Raw genomic sequence first — 10340 nt, 5'->3', positions numbered from 1 at the left:
TGCAAAGTGTTCACTGCTCGCACTCTGGGAAGAGAGTAAAGAGGAGGGATGCAGTGATCTCTGGATGATCATCAGGCCTGTTGCAACCTGTGTTGAAACAAGCAATTTCGTATGCTCTCCCCTGTCCTCGCCTCTCATAAAACACTGTCTTCTGCAATAAAGTGAATGCGCGAGCGTCACTATTTTAATTTTTCTCTTCCAGCAGGAGGAAGGGCCCTGTTTCCACGGAGTCTCCCCAGCCGTGTCTGAGCCGGGGGCGTTTCCGTGCCTCCCGTCGGCCGGCCCGGCCGCTGCCTGCGGCGGGGATGGCCCGGCCCGCCCCGCACGCCTCCGCTCATTGATGGTGGCGGCCGCCGCCCGCCCGCCCGCCGCTCCCCCTCTCTCCCCGCTCTGCCGCAGAGCCTCCACCGCAACGCGAAGCCCACACAGCCGCTCCGGTCCGCCCCTCCTCTGGTCTGTCACGCTCGGCGGCTCCTCCGAGAGGCTCCCCGCTCCCTCCCGCAGCTTCGCGCCGCGAGCAGGAGGCAGCGGCAGCGGAGGGAGCTGCAGCGGCTCTCCGCCGCCTGCCCCCGGTAAGTGATGCTCCGGGCACCCGGGCTGCCGCGACTGCTCGAGAGCAACTTTTCCCCTGTTTTTTTTTTTTTCTTTTTTTTTTCTTTTTTTTTTTTTTTTTTTTTTTTTTTTGGGTTGGTTGGTTGGTTTTCTTGCATGCTTGACTTCAACTTCTTCACGGGACTTAGAGGGGTCTTGCTTGCCGGAGACGGGGTAGAGCTCTCTTCGGGGCAGGTCGGGCGCTAGACGGCAGCGCGGGGATCCCTCTCGTCTCCGCGGTGAGCGTGAGCAGCCTGCGCTCGGCTGCTGCTCACTCCAGCCCTATCCAGATACCGGTCTCTGGACAAAGAGAGCAGGTTACACAAATCCGAGGAGGTATGAGCGTCTAATCTTCGCTTTAGAATCTGGCTTATTAAAGCTGAAACTTTTGCACGCTAGGGGACCAAAAAACAGGGGTGTCGAGGTTCGCAGACTCCAGGTGTTTGACGAATACAAGTTTGCAGATGTCACAGCAGTAAGGGTGGCGAGGAAAACCGAAGGCGCAGAAAGGTTGTCAATTCCAGTTCCTCAGAGGACCGACACTTTCTAAGATGTGTTAAGGAGGTAACAATCAGCATTTCAGACCTTGCAACAGAAAAGGAAGGTGGGGGTGGGGGGGGGGCAGGATAAAACAAAGAGAATAACCAATTTAAGTGGTTTTGAAAACACTGTTGCTTTTGTCACTATAGATTTCCTTCAAGAATTGTCACTCGCATTGACTATGTTGAGAAAATAGTTTGGTATTCGAAACCCGTAAGGTGCAGGGAGGGATTTCCTTCTCTGCAGCTTCAGGAAAGGAGTTCTCCAAACATACTAAGTCCTGTTTTGCAAGGGGCTCTGGGAATTTAGGTCCAAGATGATTCTGACATATGTGGGGAGGAGAGAATAGAGAAGTCACAGTGATGAAAAGTATAGTCCAAGTCCTAGGGTTTGGAAGAGCCATGGGATGGTGAGACTTTTTGAGGCAACACACATCTAATTTAAAAAGGATTGCAGGATAGAAGAGCCTGAGGAATTAAAGAGGCATAGGTCTGGAAGTCCTGAGTGGAGGCAGGACACCCCAGGGGCTGGAGGGCTGAGTGATGGGGGTAATTGAATGTGTAGGTCACCGACTAGGCTCAGGGCCCTAATCCTGCAAACCACTGTGGGTGCAGTGTGAGTAGGGGACGAGGGTGGGAGCTGAGTCATCCTGGCTGGGGTGGGCACAGCACATCTGTACAGAAGGGAGGGGGCTGAGGAAAGAAGTGAAAGATGAGGAAGAAGCACATACAGATAGGTGGGGAGGAGGGAGGCTGTCTCATCGAAAGATGCTGAGATCACCCAGGCTTCTCTGTGATTGATAGTATCCTGCTCTCCTTTCCGTAAAGGGTTAGGATGCTGCTGAGTGTATCTCTGATGGAGAGGGGGATGAATTGCAGAGGTTAGTACAACACAAGGGAAACCTACTCAGACAAACACTCTCGGTACTGCTGGTACTCGGGCTGCATTGCACTGCAGTGCAGGGAGCTAACAGGAACTTCTGCCTTAGGAGAGAGAGGGAGCTGCTGAATTCATCTGTAAAGGTGGCACAAACTATGCCAGAAATTACAGCTTCTCAAGGGAATTGGAAATAGAATTGGAAGTAGAGCTGTAAGGAGATACTGAAAGGATTTTCCTGATGAATTCACAATAAGCCACAGAGGGTTTCAGGAAAAAACATCCCAACACACAAGCCAAATGAAGGTCTCTGGATTAATTGTAAATAGTATATTTCTATTGGAAGTTTTCCTCCAAGTTCTCTAAGTGAAAGGGTTGTCCTGTTTTAACTGTGTCGCATATCTTCTCAAATAGAAGTTTTACGATTTTTTTTTTCCATGGGTTGAGTTCCTCGTGGGAATGAAAACAACAATTTCACTGTCTTGTAAAATGTTTGGTTTTCCCTGTAACTGTTCTTTTATTCAGTATTTTCCTGAATACTGAAAGCAGCATGGTAAACAAAACTCCATTCCTTCCCTCTCACCTAGGCATTTTCTACAATTCCCCTGAATGATAGCTTACTATTTTACTGTTTTGTTGGGGTTTTTTGTTTGTCTGTTTGGGTTGTTGTTGTTTTTTGTTGTTTTTTGGGTTTTTTTAATCCCTTTTCTTAATGTGGGAGCAAGAAGTATCACTTTTCTGTATTCCAAAGAAATGAAGAATTTGATAAAATAGTCACATTAATTTCCAAGTGGACTTTTACTTTTATTTGGAGGAAAGCTTTGCATAGGACAAATACAGAGAAAAAGACAGTCAGTCAATTAAAATTATGGATTCATGTCGAGCCCCCAAACGTCTTGAATTGATACTTGAGGAAAAAGAAAAAACAATCATTTGTTTAATGTCTGTATTTCTAAAGCTGTATTCCTGTGTTGTTTCAATAAAAATGACCCTGAATATCAGTAGCACTGACTAGATAGAGAGTTTCTCTGATGGCAATTTGATGTTAAATTATGCGTCATTGCTTTTGGGAAAAATGGATTTAAATTTGACCAAATGTAATCAAACCAAATGTTTTCTCATTATATATTTGAGAAATCTAATTTCTTTTCAAAAATAATAAGGCAAAGTTGTTTTTTTTTTCTCAGTTCAGAGCAACATGTAAGAAAGATACTTGCAAAAAAGGAAAGCAATACTAAAAAACATTATGTTTACAAAACACAGTGTTGTCTCAGGTGACAATATGAAATCTGTAATTGAATGTATATATACCTGGGAATGTAAACTTGTGTAAGCTACTAGCACTAGTAGCAGATTTTAAATTGGCTTTTTGAAATGTGTGTTTCAAATGTGTGTTTTGCAACTGACAAAAGTTTATCCACAGTAGTCCTGATTATTCTGTTAAATCAGTGTGAATTGAATTGTAGGTTTCGGTGTCAAATAGAATGGATCCAGCTATATAATTATCTAGGGTTTTCGTTATTTGTGTTTTCTCTTTTTCTTTTCTTTGTTGTTGGTTTGTTTGTTTGTTTGTGGTTCTTTTTCTTGCATTAAAATAGTATTAATAAAAATATTTCATATTCTCAATATTATAAAATTTGTTTCAGCATCACAGGCAGATCACTTGGGCTGTATATTGCTGTGAATCTTTGCAACCCATATGCACCACAGGATGCATATCAATGCATGTTTAAACAAAAGCTCATCAATTAGATTAAATGTGTTTGCAAACCTGTGATAGGGAACTCACAGCTGCTGCCACTGTTTTTATATGATGTAGTGCATAACATTTTCCTATTAAAACAGAATGGAGTCCTTTGTAAAATGACTCAGAGGACTAGATTTACAGCTTTTCTTCTTTTAAGTGTTTGTAAGCAATATAAAGAAAAAAAAAATTGAAAGTGTGCTCAAAGTACTGACATTCCAAAGAAAAAGGTAGTTAAATTTCCCTTTTAACTAACTTCTTCAGTTTTTAAATTAAATGGTACGTATTCTCTAGTATCTTTGCTGCAAAACACAGTGGGCCTCTTTTTCCGTAAAGCAGTGGTTGATAACCTAATGCTTTTAATTTATCTTTGATTTTCTCTATTGGTACACTGTTCATCCAGAGACATTCTAAACATACAGAGTATATATTCTTGTATAAATACATACGTCACAGGTCAGTGATCTGCTAGGTTTGTTTCAAATTACCATTTTAATGTCAGCAAGAGCTAAATAAGGGTGCATGAAATATAACCAAATGTAAATTTCTTTAGCATGATTATTATTGAGGCATTTGTCCTCTTGTAAAAAAAACCAAACAAATGGAGGAAAACAACATCGAGCTCAATCCTTCCTTCTGTGTGGTTCCAACTCTCAGTCATTTTCTCACCCAGAGAGGCTAATAAAACTTTAAACGTTGCATACAGAACAAATAAAATTGCTTAAAGGTGTAATGCAGTGTAATTCAATGTAATAATACTAAGATATCGTTAGCATCCTTTCATTTTTGAGACTGATTCTTACCTCTGTTTGTCTGTATTTCTGCTGACTGACTGCTGACAGCAAAGACTTGCTATGCATTAACAAAACATCAGAGACTTTCACGATTAGATGGAGATTCCATCCAAATATTTCTAATTGAACTTAATATGCAGCATATTAAAAAGAAAAATGGCACCTATCACATGATTTATCTGCTTCAGCACACAAGGCATATAGCTTTATATTGATCTGGACTCATAAAAAGCATGGTGCTGCTGCAGCTTCATGTTTCCTTGCCAGCCGCAAGATTTTTTTTTTTTTTTTAAGATAAAGCAGCATCCCTGTAGCTGTTTCTCTCTTTCACTGCAGGTTATTTCTGTGGTCATGGCTGCATGGGCCTAGTTATGTGCTTTGTTCTAGAGTGGAAGTCTGAGTCTCACAAGCAAGTCTTAATTTTTGACGGAAAATCCATGTTACAATGCATACTGTTCATAGCAGCATTAAAGCATCCTGCAGGGTTTTTCCCCTTTAATGATCACATGAGGGTTTGTGTAGGAAAAAGCTTCATGAGATGCATTATGTAAAATAATTATTTGGTCACTATTTTACCATTTAACCACGGTAACTCTGAATGGAGACATTACTTTATTCACAGCACCTCACAGGGCCTCCATACCTTTAGCTGACACCATTTTCATTCTATATGGAGCTGGAGGATAAAATTTGCTGTCTGTAAGCATAGCAGTGCTTATCCCAAGACGTCTTTGCAAAATGTATTCTACCATCCCCACCTCCCTTAACCATAGAGGGTTTTGCTTTTATCTGACAATTGCAGCTGTTGCTGCAGCCTTACAAATAGTGGTTCCCTGTACTGTTCCTAAGGCTGAGAAATTAATGACTTCTTGGACCAGAGCTGTCCATGAGCCAGCAGCGTGTTCTGGTGGCGAGGAAGGCCCGTGGTATCCTGGGGGGCATTGGGAAGAACATTGTCAGCAGATCATGGAAGGTGATCCTGCCCCTGTACTCAGCCCTGGCAAGGTCTCCCCAGGAGAGCTGTGTCCAGTTCTGGACTCCTCAGGACAAGAGAGGCATGGAGCTCCTAGGGTGACTTCAGTGGAGGGTGACAAAGTTGATGAGGGGACTGTAGCACCTCTTTTATTATAGAAGAAAGGCTGAGCAAGTTAAGCCTGTCCAGTCCTCAGAAGAGACAAGTGAGGGGGAACTTGATGCATACAGTACTTGATGCCTACAAGTACTTGAAGGGAGGGTACCAAAAGGATGGACTAGGCTATTCCTAGTGGTGCCAAGCTATAGAGCAAGAGGCAATGGGAAGACACTGACACCCAGGAAGTTCCACCTGAACTTGAAGAATAACTTTGTTGTGTGGGTGACCTTGGACTAGAACAGATTGCTCAGACAGGGTGTGGAGCCTCCCTCACTGGAGATAATCCAGAACTATCTGGATGCAATCCTGTGCCATGAATTCTGGGATGACCTAGCTTATGCAGGGAGGTTAGACAAGGTGACCCACTGTGGTCCCACCCAATCTGACCCATTCCTGTGATTCTGTGATTTGATTCTACGTAAACATATATATGCCTAATGTATTAACTACATATATATATATATTAATAAACATAGCTTTACCAGTATAATTTATTTTTTTAAACTAGACTGATTGGTGTGTTTCCACTCAGGCTCATTTGATTTTAATATTCACCTGGAATACAGTAGGTTAAGGTACCAAAGTTTACCATTCGATGTCTTGTTCTCCTATTTTTCGTATCAGCATATAGTTGTGCAGCTGCTGTTGGCTTTTTCTTTTGGGCAAAATTCTTGGTGTCTAGATACTGCTTCTTGTGAGCAGAACTCACAGACTCTCTTCATGACTACCTAGTGGACAGTTTGCCACTGACACTGCATTCACTTTTCGTTTTAACTCTTTCTCAGCCTAAGAGGAGTGCCATACTTTCAAATAACTAAACCGTTACTTCTTTCATTAAATAAATCAAATTTTGGAAACAGAGAGAATATCAGACAAAAGCATCCTTAGTGATGTAAGACATACAGCTAACAAATTTCTTACTGTGCCTGGAAATTTTTTTAGGGGTGATCTGTTAAGCGGGGGAAAAAAAGGAGTACTAAGGCTCGTGGGAGTCTCTGCTATGCAGATGTAATCTGCTCTTTCCCTTGGTATGCCATCTCATCACTGGCTGCAGTATACTGCAGACGTAATGAAGATGTTTAAAATAGCTAGTTTCTGTGGCAGTTTAGTACACCAATACAATGCTCTGAATGAACTACAGGCATACTTGAGATTATCCTACAGTGCGGATATATTGTCCTCATTCAAAGGCAATTAATTTAAAACTTACAGGAAGGCTTCTGCACAACACTACTGCAGTGCAAAAACGTCATTGGATAATGTACATTTGAAGGTACTCCTAGAAATTATTTAATTCAGTCTGCTTCTAAAGGCAGGGACAATTCTATAGTTAGATTGGGTTGCTCAGGGCCGTGCACAACCAAAGTTTAAATATCTCCAGGGATGGGGACCTCAAAGCTTCTCTGTGTAACCATTCTCATGCTTCACTGGCTCATTATGAGGACTGTCTTCCTTATAACTATGAATTGGAAAGAGGGGCAAAATTGGACATACTAATCTAACCACATCTTGACAAAGAGAGGGGAATGTTGCATTACATTCTGTAATTACAAATAAATACATCATTACATCATACATACAAATGGACACATACAAGGTAAAACTCTTGTTAATGCATTCCAGAATGGGGTTATCCTTCATTTGCAGAGGGTACATGGTGCTGTACAGCAATGTAAGTCAAAATTGGGACTCTGCCCAAAAACTCTTACTACAGAGGACCTGATTTTTTTGGAGACAACATCTCTTATTCTCTCTTAGGAAGATGTTATTGTGTGTGATTTTTCTAGTGTGGAATTCCATGAAAAATATTTGGAGACATGGCTGCCTACAAACAGCATGGAGATAAATGTCCCATTGAGTTATCAAGTATTATGTAATGGCTCAAGTGTCAGTTGACAAAGATATTCTACGCAGGTGGCTTCTCCTCAGCTGTGAGACCAGGGGCACCTATTGCATATTCACGTGTAAGGACTAGTTTAGATCCCAGTAAATCTCACTGTAATTCAAATGTGGTTAATGCAATTTCATTCAATGGGAATTTGGCCTAGAATCTGTCAATATAGAGGTCTGTTGGAGAGAAAGGACTAAAAAGTAATTGATCTTTTTTCTCTCTGATTATTTTCCTTCTGATTTGAACAGTCCTAGCTATATAGATGAATAAATAAGCACTTGGCTAGAAAATTTGTAACCTAAGATTTCAAGTATTCAGTGGTATCTAAAATTGTACTCAGACAGAACCTATATGGTCAGCCTTGGCAGATATTGCCATGTTTATTAGCATAGAATAGTTTGTGTAGGTGTGTTTTTCAGTACCATAAACAAAAGAAATCACATCCATTTTGTGAGTGTATAACTACCTTATAGGACCTTATAAAGGTTATAAAGGCATAACGTTACCTTTAAATGGAAAAAAAAAAGTATTTTCTGTCTGTATGTTTTAATCCTTTTGTAGACATTGCATTTACCTGATGAGGACATGATCCTTATGGGCGACAGCAAGTATAAACTTACAACTTCATTCTTTGCTGCTCTAAATTAACAAATGGATTCTTAAGTTTAACATATTTCATAGGGTTTTCCAAGTTGGGTAGGCCAAGACTATTGCAGCAAAAATTCAGCTCACTTGTTGAGAAAACTGAAAAGCTTTTTATGTTACTCTTTGATAATTTCTTTGGTCCATTCAGCTGGAATACTAATTACTTTCCAATGCCCTCCTTGCCTTCAAATGAACTGAAAAGGAAAACAAACAAACAACCCATGTGGACATGGAGAAGTGAGTCTGTTTTTCCTAAAAAAACATATAACGGCGGTATAAGTGTTAGACCCTAATGGAAACAGCTAGCAGTGGCCTGCTTAAATGCACTAACATTTATTCTGTTACTTCAAATTTAATTCAATATTCTCTTCTGAACTTGGGAGAATCTAAATCTTTATTAATTCTAAAGGTCTTAAAAATTTTACTTCCTACATGATCTTGAGGATATGAGCTATCTTCTGCTCTGTAAATGCACTCCTTAAACTCTGAATATCTCAACAGATATATTTAGGTCCATATTTACAAAAATTCTTACTAGAAGACATATTCCCATTGAATTCAATAGATACTTGTATTAAAAATGATTAAGGAATCAGTCCTTGTACACTTGAACAACCAATCACAAACTCCTAAAGGTTAAAAGATAATACAATCAGTTTGGGTCTGTGTCTTTGCTCAGAAAAACAAGAAGGCAGGGAAGGTAAAAAAGCCTCTAGGCAATTGTCCAAACACATTTTAAGAACCGGATGTTTAGAAAATAGGTTATTTAGATAAAAGTAGCTGTTCTTAAAGACCATTATTTAGTAGGTCCTATACTGAACAGAGCAATGCTTTCTCCTTAAGCATTTTAGCAGCTAAAATCCAAATTAATAAAATGCAAATATCCCATAAAGTATTTGCTGGAGCTGTGGCTTGGCTATCCACTGTCTGTCCATGACCATGTCTCTTCATGAAGATAGTAGCTGTTCTGGAAGCAACCATAAGGCTTTAGTCCTGGACACCTTAACTCCTCAAGGCAGTTTTGTGTGGAGTGCTGATTGTTTTGTACTAACTTCCTTGGTAGAAACAAGAAGATTCCTGGAAATTGTCTTTAAGTTCACATTTGTTAAATGGTGAAAAAAAACCCCAACTTTTTTCTGTTGTAAAATAGCATTACAGTGTTGGTTATGAATCTGGAACAACTGACTATAAGCACTGAAAAAAACCCACTGAGTATTGCTCTGACACATCTTTTGACTGGAGTGACTAAGGGACAATTCAAGGGTAACCCATTAGGGTGATTTTCTCTACTACATGTAAGTTATTGCTTGGCCTACCAGTTGCTTTAGAAGGTATCAGTGGACTTCATTTTTTGAAAATTAAGAAAATGTTTTTCAGATCCCCAGCTGGGATTGAAATTCATTACCTGTGAGTAATAGTTATTTCTCATACCCAGCTCACCCTTTTGCTTAGGAAGATGACTGAATTGCCTGCTGTATGTTGTTTTTTCTCCGCATAACACAAAAACCATTAAATGTTGCTTACAATTTTCCTCCTCATTTAAAATGTTTCAGTTCAATTTCAGCTACAGTTTCATGGCAGAAAACTACCAGAACTCACAAAGTTGATTTAAGTTCTTTTATTTTCTGTCTTTAACAAATATTTATCATTCATGGGGTCATGTGAAACAGTGTAGAAGATTCCTTGCTGTAATCAGCTGTACAAAGTGATTAAGTAGAATGTCACGCTGCTACCATTCTACTTCATCTTAGCAGATGGGGAAACTGTTTCTTTGTAGGAAATAAGTAATTTTTCTCAGAAGAACAAATTTTCACTGGAGAAATTACCTGCTAATTTCTGTATTCTAGTAACAAATGAGCATGATAACTGTCAGCTCTGTACCCAGAGGAAGAAAATACATTTTCCACAATTTGGGAAACTATTGCAAACCAACTTCTTTAAATATATTGACTGCTCTCTAAAGTAGTTTTTACTCATAGAAATCACCAAAGAATCATTTTATTGTGTATACTTGCTGAAATATGAGGAACTCAAGGGTATTACCAGAAGTGTGTAACATTCCACTTTGGTGTTTTATGGGACATTGTGGAAAAGATAGGAATAAAATTTTTCCTTAATCTTCTAGGC

At 40.0% G+C, this 10340-nt stretch overlaps 1 protein-coding gene across 1 annotated transcript in view; it reads left to right on the top strand.

Moving 5' to 3' along the window:
* The first annotated feature begins 218 nt into the window (after window positions 1-218).
* The window catches only part of SV2C (synaptic vesicle glycoprotein 2C), a 113576-nt gene continuing 103454 nt past the window's right edge, over window positions 219-10340 (top strand). The window contains exon 1 of the mRNA XM_064402719.1: window positions 219-572. The gene's annotated coding sequence lies outside the window, so the exon portion shown is untranslated. The remainder of the gene's footprint in view (window positions 573-10340) is intronic.

The sequence above is a fragment of the Passer domesticus genome, chromosome Z (assembly GCF_036417665.1).
Source record: "Passer domesticus isolate bPasDom1 chromosome Z, bPasDom1.hap1, whole genome shotgun sequence".
NCBI classification, from domain to species: domain Eukaryota; kingdom Metazoa; phylum Chordata; class Aves; order Passeriformes; family Passeridae; genus Passer; species Passer domesticus.
Note: the sequence above shows the minus strand (reverse complement) of the source record. Positions and strands in the feature narration are given on the sequence as shown.